This window comes from Chenopodium quinoa, unplaced genomic scaffold, assembly GCF_001683475.1.
Source record: "Chenopodium quinoa cultivar QQ74 unplaced genomic scaffold, ASM168347v1, whole genome shotgun sequence".
Classification (NCBI taxonomy): Eukaryota; Viridiplantae; Streptophyta; class Magnoliopsida; order Caryophyllales; family Amaranthaceae; genus Chenopodium; species Chenopodium quinoa.
Window position 1 is genome coordinate 7,768,807 of NW_018743574.1, and position 15,317 is coordinate 7,784,123.

A 15,317-nucleotide genomic window follows, 5' to 3' on the forward strand; every position below is an offset into this window, starting at 1 on the left:
ATGACTTTGAGACGTATCCCCTAAAATCTCAAGCCTTATCGACACCGGACCCCAAAATCTCCAAAATTTCTCAAAAAGCGTGGATATCAGCCTTCAATTTTGGAATTTTTTGAAATTTTTTCAACCGGAATAAAAATTGTCGAGTTGTTTACCATGACCCCAAATACCCTCTAGGAGTCCAATTGGGTGGGTGGAACCATCAAATTTCTCCTTAAACGGCCAATTTACCGATTTGCAACTTGCACTGATTTCATTAATTCAGACCTACCATGAACTTTTATAACAATATATAATGATCATATATGGTTCCAAACGACATTATATGACCCCGAAATGTATCTCCAAAAATCTTAAACCTTTTCGACACCAGGCCCCGAAACTTCTAAAATTTCTAATAAACTGTGGACATTAGCCTTCAATTTTGGAATTTTTAGACTTTTTTTTTGTCCGGAAATAAAAATTTCCGAAATATTTACCATGGTCTCTTATATCCTCTGAGAGTCCAATTGGTTGCATAGAACCATCCAATTTGCCTTTAAACAGCCAATGTACCGATTTACAACATGCACCGATTTCATTAATTCAAGTCTACCACGAACATTTATGAGAAAATATAATGATCATATATTTTTCCAAACGACATTATATGACCCTGAAATGTATCTCCTAAAATCTCAAGCCCTTTCGACACCGGGTCCCGAAACCTCCAAAATTTCTCAAAAACTATGGATTAATTTTGGAATTTTTTTTTCCCCTTGAAATAAAAATTGCCGAAATATTTTCCATGGTCCCTAATACCCTCTGGGAGTCCAATTGGGTAGGTGGAACCATCCAATTTGCCTTTAAACGACCAATTTACTGACTTACAACTTGCACCGATTTCATTAATTCAAGCTATCCACGAACATTTATGACAATATATAATGATCATATATGGTTCCAAACGGCATTATATGACCCCGAGTTGTATCCCCTAAAATCTCAAGCCTTTTCAACACCTGGCCCCGAAACCTCCAAAATTTCTCAAAAAGCGTGAATATTAGCCTTCAATTTTGGATTTTTTGACTTTTTTCGCCCGGAAAAAAAAATTGGCGAAATGTTTGCCATGATCCCTAATACCCTCTTGGAGTCAAATTGGGTGGGTGAAACCATCCAATTTGCCTTTAAACGGTCAACTTACCGATTTACAACTTGCACCGATTTCATTAATTCAAGTCTACGACGAACATTTATGACAACATGAAATGATCATATATGGTTCCAAACGGCATTATATGACTCCGAGATGTATCCCCTAAAATCTCAAGCCTTTTCGACACCGGGCCCCTAAACCTCCAAAATTTCTCAAAATGCGTGGATATTGGCCTTCAATTTTGGAATTTCTTAAACATTTTTTGCCCAGAAATAAAAATTGCCGAAATGTTTGTCGTGGTTCCTAATACCCTCTATGAGTCCAATTAGGTGGATGGAACCATCAAATTTTCCTTTAAACGGCCAATTTACCGATTTACAACTTTCACCAATTTCATTAATTCATGACTACCACGAACATTTATGACAACATGTAATGATCATATATGGTTCCAAACGGCATTATATGACTCCGAGATATATCTCATAAAATCTCAAGTCTTTTCAACACCAAGCCTCGAAACCTCCAAAATTTCTCAAAAAGCGTGGATATTAGCCTTCTAATTTGGAATTTTTTGACTTTTTTTTGCTCGGAAATAAAATTTGCCAAAATGTTAACCATGGTCCCTTCTATCTCATGTGAGTCCATATGGTTGCGTAGAACCATCCAATTTGCCTTTAAATGACCAATTTATCGATTTACAACAGGCACCGATTTCATTAATTCAAGCATACCACGAACATTTATGAGAACATATAATGATCATATATTGTTCCAAACAACATTATATGACCTTGAATTGTATCTCCTAAAATCTTAAGCCTTTTCGACACCAGGCCCCGAAACCTCCAAAATTTCTCAAAAATAGTGGATATACTAGTAGAAAAAGGCTCATTTGCGTCGCTCATTTATAGTGTATTTGCGTCGCTTCTATGAGCGACGCAAGTGCTCGCGACGCAAATGACCTCATTTAAGCCATTTGCGTCGCTCCTAGGCCAACGCAAATAAGAGTTATTTGTGTCACTCCTATATAAACAAGTGACGCAAATAGCTGTTCTGAGCAACTTCTATTTTTTAATTTGCGTCACTTGTTTATATAGGAGTGACGCAAATGACTTACTGGACAATACAAAAGTGAGTTATTTGCGTCACTTGTTTGTTTAATGAGTGACGCAAATGATGTGAATTTTATTTTTTTTTAAATTATAATAATTGCTTGTATATGTTTGTAGTACCTGTTTCCCTTGGTAGTGGTATAACGTAATATGCTAACGCCAATAATTGAAATTAAAATGCAATATTAATGAATTCAAATGTAAATTTCGGCAGAGTTCCCTTTGTATTTTGGCCTACCCATAAAATTGGGAATGACGGCGGCATATTATAAACCTGTCCAATAAGTTTACAACTCAATATCATTAACATTATGGTCATCATCCAACACAATCACCAATACCAACCCAAATTGTTGGTAAACCAAATACATTCATGTCAAGCCTAACAAATAAAACAAGAGTCTAACAAGTAAATGGAGTTTGCTAAGTGTAGATCTAAAGTTCAACACAACATATAAAATAGTCTGCCCAAATATCTCGAACCTCGTTTATCTCCTCCTTTGTATACGGTGTAGATCTTGAAAAATCCTATTAGCACAACACAAATAGATGAGCAAAGGTGTAATTCAAGTGTAGGTACTTCAAATTGTATTTATCAAGTAAAAATGAAATATTTGACAACTTGTACCGTAATAAAATACTCATTGCTATGATGATTTTGAAGTATTTCAAACAAATACAAGATTCAAATTACACTTTGTGAGAACAAGAAATAATTCAGGTGACAAGCAATTGCAAAACTTAAATTGTACTTTCTCTATTTTTATTTCATTCTCTTTGGATTAGGAGTTATCTCTTTCTTTCTCTTTGGGCTTTTAAACTTCTTAAATTATACTTTCTCTATTTTTATTTCTTTCTTAAAATTTAAATTGCTTGGCACAATTCATAATGAAGTATGATTTAGATTTTATTGTTAATTATAATGTTATTTCCTCTTTTTCAAAGAATTTTTATTGTTATGATGGTGATTATTAAAATACAAAGAACTAAAGAAACCAACGTACAAGTGATTGAAATACCCAGCAGCCCACTTAATTAATCCCAAAAGTCAGAACATACATTAAAATGTAGCAATAAAAAAGAAATTCACTAGTTCTTAGCTAAATTATCCCCCTGCCAACAGCATATATATTAGCTATTTTTTTACCGTTGCATTTAATCAAAAATGTAGTAGTGCATCAAATAAGCATATTGAACTCAATTTAGCAATACTAGTGGCTGAAGCTTTTATACCTGCATTCATAGAGAACACTGCAACTATAATGACTCTCATTCATAAGGTCTCCAAGCTTCTTAAGCATATCATCCTCCCTGTAAAGACAAGTTATTAATTATAAGAATCCAATATTTATTTATACATAAAACAACAGGAGAAAGAGGATCCTAATGCCCAGCAAATAGCTAAATTCAACTCACCTCAAATCCGAGGATACAATCAGGATTCATGAATGGAAACATAGTTGCAACTTGCAAGGGCCTAAATACAATTAACAATCATAGACAGTCAATTAAGTATTGCAAATATGCTGCATCTTTACTATCATACATTCATACCTAATGCAACTTATAGTGTTGGTCGGCCGCCTTCAAAACTTATACTATCATACTGCAGAAATGTTGCATCTTTACTATCATAAATTCATACCTGATGCAGCACAATATGAGCACTCTATTGAAATATGCCATCGTATAACACGACAACTTTGCCCCTAAATAAAATTCTCTCTACACCTAAGTGACCCAACACATTCTAATTAATGGTACTATGGCATAATCCATTGCCCGGTTCCTAAAATAACAAGTCACTAAACCTTGGGTCATGCACTATGATGCAAATATTATTGCAATTTCAATCAATTATATCACAATTAGAAATCCAATAAGATTCACAATCATTATACCAACCACAAAAAATAAGTTAAAACTACAGAGAATGGTTAGAGTATATACCACAAGCGAAGACAATGTCGTATGTGTACTACCGCCTCAATTGTTTGTACCCAATCACAAACTCGTGGAACTTGAGGAATTCACTTCCACATAGTTGAGAAATCTGACATAAATTTACATATATTAATTAAACCAACAAAAGCCAAACAAGCTAAAAATTATTTTCTAATGAACTAACACAATTTTTGCAATTAAACTAAGTATTGTTCAAGTTAAATGCTGAAATTTATCTACCATGAAAATATTTAACATAACAACAAGAACCAATCTTACTTGAGTGAAATTGACTTCACAAATTAGCTGCTACAATGGGTCGAACTTCACGGATTTTTTCCTCTAATTAGGTCGAAATTTCTAGGGTTTATGGGGGTAAAATATAATAAGTTTTTAGGGGGTTTTGCTTGAATTTTCTGGGGTGTTTAGCACTGATTTTGAGCTCGAATTGGGGCATTTTGAGCTCGAATTGAGGCATTTTACTGCTTGGGGTTGAGGTTTGAATTTCTGCTCGAATAATTGGGGGGTTTTTGGCTCCAAAATGTTTAATTTTTCTAGGGTTTTTAGGGTACGAATTTGCTGGGGTTAAGGTACGAATTTCTGCTCAAATTGGGCGGTTTTTGGCCAAAAAATGTTTGATTTTTCTGGGTTTTTAGGGTTCGAATTTCTTGGGGTATTAGGTTCGAATTTCTGCTCTAATTGGGGGTTTTTTGCTCGAAATGTTCGATTTTTCTGGGTTTTCAGGGTTCGAAATTGTTGGGAGTTTAGGTCGGAATTTTTGCTCGACTTGGGGGGTTTTTGGCTGGAAATTTTTCGATTATTCAAAGGTTTACATTCGAATTTGCTGGGGGTTTATACACCAAACTTCTACTCGAATTGGGGGGTTTTTTGCTAGATTTTTATGGGGGTTTTAGTGTTCGATTTTGCTAGGGGTTTTGGTTTGATTTTGTGCTCGAAAATAAGAGATTTTTGGCTTGAATCTTTCGATTTTTCTGGGTTTTGGTTTGAAAGAATTGTGTTGTTGAATTCAATTGTTGAAGGCAACAACAAATGGGTTAGCAAGAGTATTTTTTTGTGGGTATATTGAATTTGGAGGCAGCAGCAAATGGCGAGATGAGTGGAAAAATTAGAATTTATTACTAACCTGGATTTATTTGCGTCGCTCATTCATTAAAAAAGTGACGCAAATAACTTAAATGTAATGAAGTGAATAAACTATTTGTGTCGCTCATTAATTAAAGAAGTGATGCAAATAACTCTCAAACTCATTTGCGTCACTTGTTCCAAAAGGAGTAACGCAAATAAGACTGTTATTTGTGTCGTTCTAATAAATAAACGCGACGCAAATAACATAAAGCTCAAGCATACCAGGCTTTTGTGTCGCTTCATAGTTAATGTGCGACGCAAATAACTTATAATGAAGCTAAAATATATCATTTGCTTCGCTTGTTTCTACGAGTGACGCAAATGAAAGTTTTTCTACTAGTGATATTAGCCTTCAATTTTGGAATTCTTTGACGTTTTATTCCTGGAAAGGAAAATTGCCGAAATATTTTCCAGGGTCCCTAATATCCTCTAAAAGTCTAATTAGGAGAGTGGAACCATCCAATTTGCCTTTAAACGACCAATTTACTATTTTACAACTTGCATTGATTTAATTAATTCAAGTCTACAACGAACATTTAAGACAACATATATTGATCATATATGGTTGCGAACAAAATTATATGACTCCGAGATGTGTGCCCTAAAATCTCAAGCCTTTTCAACACCAGACCCCGAAACCTTCAAAATATCTTGAAAAACTCGGATATTAGCCTTCATTTTGGAATTTTTTGACTTTCTTTAGTTCAGAAATAAAGTTTGCCGAAATGTTAAACATGATCCCTAATACCCTCCGAGAGTCCAATTGGGTGGGTGTAAACATCCAATTTGTCTTTAAACGACCAATTTACCGATTTACAACTTATACCGATTTCATTAATTCAAACCTGCCACGAACATTTATGACAACATATAATGATCATATATGGTTCCAATCGGCATTATATGACTTCGAGATGTATCTCCTAAAATCTCAAGCCTTTTCGACAATGGGCCTCCAAACCTCCAAAATTTCTCAAAAATCGCCTTCAATTTTGAAAATTTATACTTTTTTTTGCCTGGAAATAAAAGTTGCCAAAATGTTTTCCATGGTCCCAAATGCCCTTTGGGAGTCCAATTGGGTGGGTGGAATCATCCAATTTGCCTTTAAACGACCAATTTACCGATTTACAACTTGCACTGATTTCATTAATTCGAGCCTACCACGAACATTTATGACAACATATAATGATCATATATGGTTCCAAACGGCATTATATGACTCTCCAAGACGTATTCCCTGAAATCTCAAGCCTTTTCGACACCGGGACCCGAAACCTCCAAAATTTCTCAAAAAACGTGGATATTTCTCAACCCGAAACCTTCAATTTTGGAATTTTTTGACTTTTATTCGCCCACAAATAAAAATTGGAAAAATATTTGTCATAGTCCCTAATATCCTTTGGGAGTCCAACATGGTGGGTGGAACCATCCAATTTGCCTATAAACGGCCAATTTACTGATTTACAACTGGCACCAATTTCATTAATTCAAGCCTACCACGAACATTTATGACGACATATAAAGATCATATATGGTTCCAAACGGCATTATATGACTCTGAGATGTATCCCCTAAAATCTCAAGCTTTATCGACACCGAGACCCGAAACCTCCAAAATTTCTCAAAAAGCGTGGTTATTAGCCTTCAATTTTGGAATTTTTGACTTTTTTTCGCCCGCAAATAAAAATTGTTGAAATTTTCGCCATGGTCCCTAATACCCTCTGGGAGTCTAACTGGGTGGATGGAACCATCAAATTTGCCTTTAAACGGCCAATTTACCGATTTACTACTTGTAATGATCATATATGGTTCCAAATGGCATTATATGAGTCCGAGATGTATCCCTTAAAAGCTCAAGTCTTTTCTACACTAGGCCCTAAACCTCCAAAATTTCTCAAAAAGCGTGCATATTAGTTTTCAATTTTGGAATTTTTTGACTATTTTTTTGCCCGAAAATAAAATCTGTCGAAATGTTTACCATTGTCCCTAATACCCTCGGAGAGTCCAATTAGGTGGGTGGAACTTTCAATTTTGCCTTTAAACGTCCAATTTACCGATTTACACCTGCACCGATTTCGTTAATTCAAGCCTACAACGAACATCTGTGACAAAATATAATGATCTTATATGGTTCCAAACGGCATTAAATGAACCCGAGATGAATCTCCTAAAATCTCAAGTTTTTTCAACACCGGGCACCGAACCTTCAAAATTTCTCAAAAATGTGGAAATTAGGGTCTGTTCTCATAGATTGAACTTTGCTGAACTGAACTAAACTAAACTAAATTAATTTGAACTTAATTGAACTGAGCTGAGTTGAACTGAACTGAAATGAATATTTTATCACAGAAGGAAATTAGGAACTGAACTAAACTGAAATGAATATTTTATAAGAGAAGGAAATTAGGAGCTGAACATAACTGAACTGAGCTGAACTGAATATAAACATATGAGAACAAGCCCTTATCCTTTAATTTTTGGACTTTTTTTGGCCCGCAAATAGATATTACCGAAATGTTTGCTATGGTCCCTAGTCCCTAATACCCTCTGGGAGTCCAATTGGGTGGGTAAAACCATCAAATTTGTCTTTCAACGGCCAATTTAACAATTTACAACTTGCATTGATTTCATTAATTCAAGCCTACCACGAACATTTATGACAAAAAATAACCAGCGGCGGACCTGCATTTGTGCTTGGCGCCAGGGCCCAAAAAAATTATTAAGTTTCTTAAAAAAAAAATTAAATAAATAAATTAGTTTGTTAATTATTGTGATTATTATTTTAGGTCAATTTTAAGCTTGTTAATTATAAGTTAGTATTGTAATCTTGTCAATTTTCTATTTGGATGATCTTTGTAAATAATTTTTCTTAGAAATTTTGGTAAAATTTTTTTTTACATATTTGGTTATCGATTGTGACTCACCAGTAGGAAATTCCTGGGTCCGCCACTGAAAATAACTATCATATATTGTTCCAAACTGGATTATATGACCCCGAGATGTATCTTCTAAAATCTCAAGCCTTTTCGAAACCGGGCCCCGAAACCTTCAAAATTTCTCAAAAAGCGTGGATATTTTGAAATTTTAAACTTTTTTTCGCTAGAAATAAAAATTGCCGAAATGTTTGCCATGGTCCCTAATACCCTCTGAGAGTCCAATTGGGTGTGTAGAACCATCCAATTTTCCTTTAAATGACCAATTTAACGATTTACAACTTGCACCGATTTCATTAATTCAAGCCTACCACGAACATTTATGAAAACATATAATGATCATATGGTTCCAAACGGCATTATATGACCCCGAGATGTATCTCTTAAAAGCACAAGCCTTTTCGACACCGGGTTCCAAAACCTTCAAAATTTCTCAAAAACTACGGATATTAGCCTTCAATTTTGGATTTTTTTGACTTTTTTTTGCCCGAAAATAAAAAATTACCAAAATGTTTGTCATGGTCTCTTATACTCTCTGGGAGTTCAATTGGTTGGGTAGAACCATCAAATTTGTCTTTAAACGGCCAATTTACCGGTTTACAACTTGAATCGATTTCATTAACCACGAACATATAATGATCATATACGGTTCTAAACAACATTATATGACCCCAAGATGTATCTCTTAAAATCTCAAGCGTTTTCGACACCTGGCCACGAAACTTTCGAAATTTCTCAAAAAGCGTGGATATTAGCCTTCAATTTTTTACTTTTTTTTACTAGGAAATAAAAATTGCCGAAATGTTTACCATTGTCCCTAATACCCTTTTGGAGAGTCCAATTGGGTGGTTGGAACTATCCCATTTGCCTTTAAACGTCCATTTTACGTATTTACAACTTGCACCGATTTCCTTATTCACGCCTGCCACGAACATTTGTGACAATATCTCATGATCATATATGGTTCGAAACGGCAGTATATGACCCCGAGATGTATCTCCTTAAATCTCATGTCTTTTCGACACAAGGCCCCAATACCTCTAAAATTTCTTAAAAACTGTGGATATTAGTCTTTTATTTATGAATTTTTTGACTTATTTTTGCCCGGTAATAAAAATTGCCGAAATGATTTTCATAGTCCCGAATACCCTCTGGGAGTCCAATTGGGTGGGTGGAACCATCCAATTTGCCTTTAAACAACCAATTTACTGATTTACAACTTGCACTGATTTCATTAATTTAGGCCTACCACGAACATTTAAGACAACATAAAATGATCATTAAGGTTCCAAATGGAATTATACAGCCCCGAGATGTTTCTCCTAAAATTCCAACCCTTTTCGACACCGGGTCCCGAAACCTCCAAAATTTCTCAAAAATGTGGATATTAGTCTTTAATTTTTGAATTTTTTGAAATTTTTTTGCCCAGAAATAAAATTACTGAATTGTTTACCATGGTCTCTTATACCTTCAGGGAGTCCAATTGGTTAGTTAGAACTATTCAATTTGCCTTTAAACGACCAATTTACCGGTTTACAACTTGCATCGATTTCATCAACTCAAGCCTACCACGAACATTTATGACAACATATAATGATCATTTATAGTTCCAATCAGCATTATATGACCTCCGAGATGTATCTCCTAAAATCTCATTTCTTTTTCAACACTAGGCCCCGAAACTTTCAAATTTCTAAAAAAGCATAGATATTAGCCTTCAATTTTGGAATTTTTTGACTTTTTTTCGCACAGAAATAAAAATTACTGAAATGTTAACTATTGTCTCTAATAACCTCTGGGTGTCCAATTGGGTGGGTAGAACCATCCAATTTGCCTTTAAACGGCTAATTGAATGGTTTACAACAGCATCAATTTTATCAATTCAAGCCTACCATGAACATTTATGACAACATATAATGATCATATATGGTTCCAAATGGCATTATATGACCCCGAGATGTATCTCCTAAAATTTAAAATCTTTTCGACACTGGGCCCCGAAATCTCCAAAATTTATCAAAAACTGTGGATATTAGACTTCAATTTTGGAATTTTTTTACTTTCTTTTGCCCTAAATAAAAATTGTCGAAATGTTTACCACGGTCCCTTATACCCTCTAGGAGTCCAATTGTTTGGGTAGAACCATCCAATTTGTCTTTAAACGGCCAATTTACCGGTTTACAACTTGCATCGATTTCATTAACTCAAGCCTACCACCATCATTTATGAACATATAATGATCATTTATGGTTCCAAACGACTTTATATGACCCCGAAATGTATCCCATAAAATCTCATTTCTTTTCGCCACCGGGCCCCGAAAGTTTCAAAATTTCCAAAAAAGTATGGATATTAGCCTTTAATTTTGGAAATTTTTTGACTTTTTTCGCACATAAATAATAATTTCCGAAATGTTTACCATGGTCCTTAATACTCCCCCGGGAGTCTAATTGCATCCAATTTGCATTTAAACGACCAATATATTGGTTTACAACTTGCACCGATTTCATTAACTCAAGCCTACCACGAACATTTATGACAACAAATAATGATCATATATGGTTCCAAAAGGCATTAAATGACCCTGACATGTATCCCCTAAAATTTCAAGACTTTTCAACACCGGGTCCCGAAACCTCCTAAATTTCTCAAAAAAAAGCGTGGACATTAGCCTTTAATTTTTGAAATTTTTTAATCTTTTTTGCCATAAAATAAAAATTGCCGAAATGTTTACCATGGTCCCTAATATCGTTCGGGACTACCATTGGGTGGTTGGAACCATCCAATTTGCCTTCAAACGACCAATTTACCGGTTTACAACTTGCACCGATTTCATTAACTCGAGCATACCACGAACATTTATGACAACAAATAATGATCATATATGGTTCCAAGCCGTATTATATGACCCCGATATGTATCCCCTAAAATTTCAAGACTTTTCGTCACCGCGCCTCGAAATCTCCAAAAAAATTTAAAAAAACGTGGATTTTAGTCTTTAATTTTGGAATTTTTTGACTTTTTTTCGCCTGGAAATAAAAATTGTCAAAATATTTACCATGGTCCATAATACCCTCCGAAAACGACCAATTTTAATTACCAGTTTACAAGTTGCACGGATTTTACTAATTCAAGCCTACTACGAACATTTATGACAACATATAATGATCATATATGGTTCCAAACGGCATTATATGACCCCGAGATGTATCCCTTAAAAAATTAATACTTTTCTACACCGGACCCCAAAACCTCCAAAAATTTTCAAAAAACGTGGATATTAGCATTCAGTTTTGAAATTTTTTGATTTTTTTCGCCCGGTAATAAAAATTGCTGAAATGTTTACCATGGTCTCTAATACTCTCTGGGAGTCCAATTGGCTGGGTGGAACCATCCAATTTGCCTTTAAATGACCAATTTACCGGTTTACAAATTGCATTGATTTCATTAATTCAAGCCTACCACGAACCTTTATGATAACAAATAATGATCATATGTGGTTCCAAACGGCATTATATGACCACGAGATGTATCCCATTGAATTTCAAGACTTTTCGACACCGGGCCTCGAAATCTCCAAAATTTCTCAAAAAGCGTGGATATTAGTATTCAATTTTTGAATTTTTTTCACTTTTTTCGCCCGGAAATAAAAATTGACGAAATGTTTACCATGGTACCTAATACCTTTCGGGAGTCCAATTGGGTGTTTGGAACCATTCAATTTGCTTTTAAACGGCCAATTTATCGGTTTACAAGTTGCACCGATTTACCGGTTTACAACGGCCAATTTAATTAACTAGAAATCACCAGGTAGCATAACTAGAAACCAATCAAACGTCATTAAATCTTTTACAAAGTTTGTATCCATACAAACAGAGATTGCTTAATTGAAAGTGTAACAGAATTGTCATGTTAGTCCCATGCAGGACTTTCAATGACATGTTGCGCAAACCTCAAAAAATCTCTTCAGGGTTTCAATGCAAGAATGCACGTGAGAAATCAACAAGCCATGCAATGCACAAGTCTGGACATAATCATGCATTGAAATCATTTGACTTGAAGGATTCAATGAATGAGATGGAACCAAATGAAAACAATGGTCAAACTCCATAATTTTAAAAGTCAACTATAACCACCATGCAAGGTACGTAATTTGAAGCAAAACAGGGGAAAATGCTACACAATGTGAGACTTGGCTTGAAAAGGGAAGAATCTGTTTCTTCTATTTCTGTTCTGTTCCGAATTTTAGTACGTAGTATAATTTTAAAAAGTTCTGAACACTTTCTATTTTCTGTTCGAATCTGGAAGTTCTTAACACTTTCAATTTACACTGGCAAACCCTTTTTACTACCTTATACCGCTTGCTCTACAATATTTATACCTTTTCACTTACTCTCTTCATCCATATATCTCTTACACCCACCCACCTTTTTACACTTTCTCTCCTACTTAATCCACCTTTTTATTAAACCCACTAAACACATCAACCATCCTATTGTCTTTGTGTACAATAGTAGGAATAAATAAATAAATAAATAAATAAATAAATAAATAAATAAATAAGAGCTTCTGAAAACAGACGAACTACATAAAAATTAAATGATACCAATATTGCAATTTAAAAATAAATAAATAAATAATGGATAATTGTCTATTAGATACGAGTATTGAATAGGGTTCACAGATTAATAAATTAATAAAAAAGGATAATCAAAACATGAAGCTTGGATTTAATTATCATTTAATTTAAAACAAAACATGTTCACCTTTGAGAAAACTGAAGTCTGCTTGTCAAATTTCTCAAGCAATTCCTGAAAGATCATACATTAAAAAATTACAAAACAAAATATATGGTATATACTTTCTTAGTAAATTAAAATTTGAGAGCAACTCCAATCAGCAATCAATGTACATGATGTCGGAACCAATTCTATCAACCAATTAGCTAAATTTAACATCTTAATAAAATATATTCAGTAATTATAACTTCAATATTAGCCATCAACGCAAAGAAATTCCATCACAAATTCAGTGATTATAGCTTCAATGTCAGCCATCGGTGCAAAGACACTCCAATACAAAACCTACTAGCTAAATAATTTTCATCGAAAATGTCAAAATCGAGAGGTGAGAAAATGAAGGTCATAAAGAAGAAGATTATGGTACTTTACCAGGAAGAGTAAAAACCCAAAGTCATGAGATGTTCCCAGAAGTTTAAGAGTTCACCATCCTTATACTGCTAACCAAGAGACCATGGACACTCTGCATCAAATCAAAGCTATTCTTAGTTAGACAAACACCAAAGATATGAGTTAGCGTTTCATATCTCGTTTCCTGGCTCTTTCTTTCTCCCCTGTCCGCTAATGGTCCTCCACATAATATATTTGTTTGTTTTCACACCCATCTCTTCAAATACTCGGGAAATTAAATAAGAAAACCATACACTATGAATTGATTATATAAAAACAATTAACTTTAACTATTGTCTCCCACAAACCTTCATACTACACCAAACCCAAGCCATACCTGAGCGAGGGCGGAAAGGACAGCTTCCCTGACCCAGGAAAACAAAGCCTATATTCATAGTTTCATCCTAACATTATAGAGCTATAAACAAATGCCTGCTATATTAGGCTGAAAGGTTGAAGATGTTTAATGGTGTTGAAGTCTTGTTAATTATCGAACTTATTCAGAGGGGCTAATTAAGGATGCTAAAATGTCAAACCAAGCCTGAATAGGTGTAGGCTCGGCTCGAGATCATTAGAATTTAGGCATGCTTAACTCAACAAGCCTAAAACCCGAGCTCAGCCGGGACACCAACAGCCTTACAATGGCCCGGCTTGTGGACTCGATTAGGCTCGAAATATGCTATACATTAGCAACAAAATTCAATTCAAATATCAGATTAGAGTCGAAAAATCACATAAAATTCTTCTCAAATTTCCAATGTAAAGTGCACATAGGAAAATTCTAGCAACAAAAAATTGCTCGTTACAATCTTTCATAATTTTGGTAATCATAACCAATAGTTCAATAATTCACCTTAGAGAAACCCTAAATTGACTTGAGACGAAAGAGGCAAATGACTAAACAGGCAATTAAATTAATGATGGTGTGAAATTAAGTAACTAACCCTAAATTGTGATACTGGTATTCGAAACTAATACAAATATAATTAAAAAAAATTAAAATTGTACCTTAGAAGCAGCTTGGAGGAGATAAAGCGTGGTAGGTGCTTCAATGGAAAACTCAGAGTACGCTAGAGGGCTAGACTTTTTTTTTTTTTTTTTTTTTTTCAATAGAGGAATAGAATTCCAAATAGAAAGACAAAAGGGACTAGACTGTAGGAAAAGGGGAGAGTTTTTTTTCTCAAGATTTTAGCTTTTTAATTACTTAATTTCAAACCATCATTAATTTAATTGCCTGTTTAGTCATTTGCCTCTTGCGTCTCAAGTCAATTTAGGATTTTTGTTGCTAGAATTTTGCTATGTGCACCTTAAAATCTTACATTGGAAATTTGAGAAGAATTTTATGTGATTATTCGACTCTAAGGCCTTGTTTGATTCACCTTAATTTTGCTGAAATGAAATTATTTTTACTGAACTGAACTTAATTTTACTGAACTGATGAACTTAAATTATTTTTACTGAACTGGAATTATTTTTACTAATTTTCTATTATAATTCTTCTTTAAGAAAACTGAAATTTACTGAACTGAACTTATTTTTACTGAACTGAAATTATTTTTACTGAACTGAAATTAATTTTACTGAACTGAACTTATTTTTACTTAATATTATTTTTTAAGGTGAAGAGTACAGGACCTAATCTGATATTTGAATTGAATTTTGTTGCTAATGTATTGCATATTTCGAGCTAATCGAGTCCTCAAGCCAGGATAACTTGAATTAAAGTAATCTTAAAAAATCACAATTAAAAAACTAATAAGAATTTATTTTAACCGATGGTGAAAAGAGATTTGTATTTAAACGACAAGGATTTAGGATTTAAATTATCAAAAACTGTGTTTTTTTTTTCTTTTTAGCT

General features: G+C 34.1%; 2 long non-coding RNA genes across 3 annotated transcripts; both read right to left on the bottom strand.

Annotated features, from left to right (window-relative positions):
• Positions 1-2,468: 2,468 nt before the first annotated feature.
• Positions 2,469-5,385, bottom strand: LOC110682475. 2 transcript variants are annotated; one of them, XR_002503421.1, is made up of 5 exons: positions 4,471-5,385; positions 4,198-4,300; positions 3,664-3,724; positions 3,481-3,558; positions 2,469-2,775 (listed from the first exon to the last, which is right to left on the bottom strand). It is a non-coding gene; the product is annotated as an uncharacterized LOC110682475 (long non-coding RNA). The 2 variants fall into 2 exon arrangements; XR_002503422.1 differs by lacking the exon at positions 3,664-3,724 and having other exon boundaries at positions 4,471-5,384.
• Positions 5,386-12,084: 6,699 nt separating this feature from the next.
• Positions 12,085-14,754, bottom strand: LOC110681721. Its single transcript, XR_002503343.1, has 3 exons — positions 14,468-14,754; positions 13,442-13,532; positions 12,085-13,081 (listed from the first exon to the last, which is right to left on the bottom strand). It is a non-coding gene; the product is annotated as an uncharacterized LOC110681721 (long non-coding RNA).
• Between the last annotated feature and the right edge of the window lie 563 nt (positions 14,755-15,317).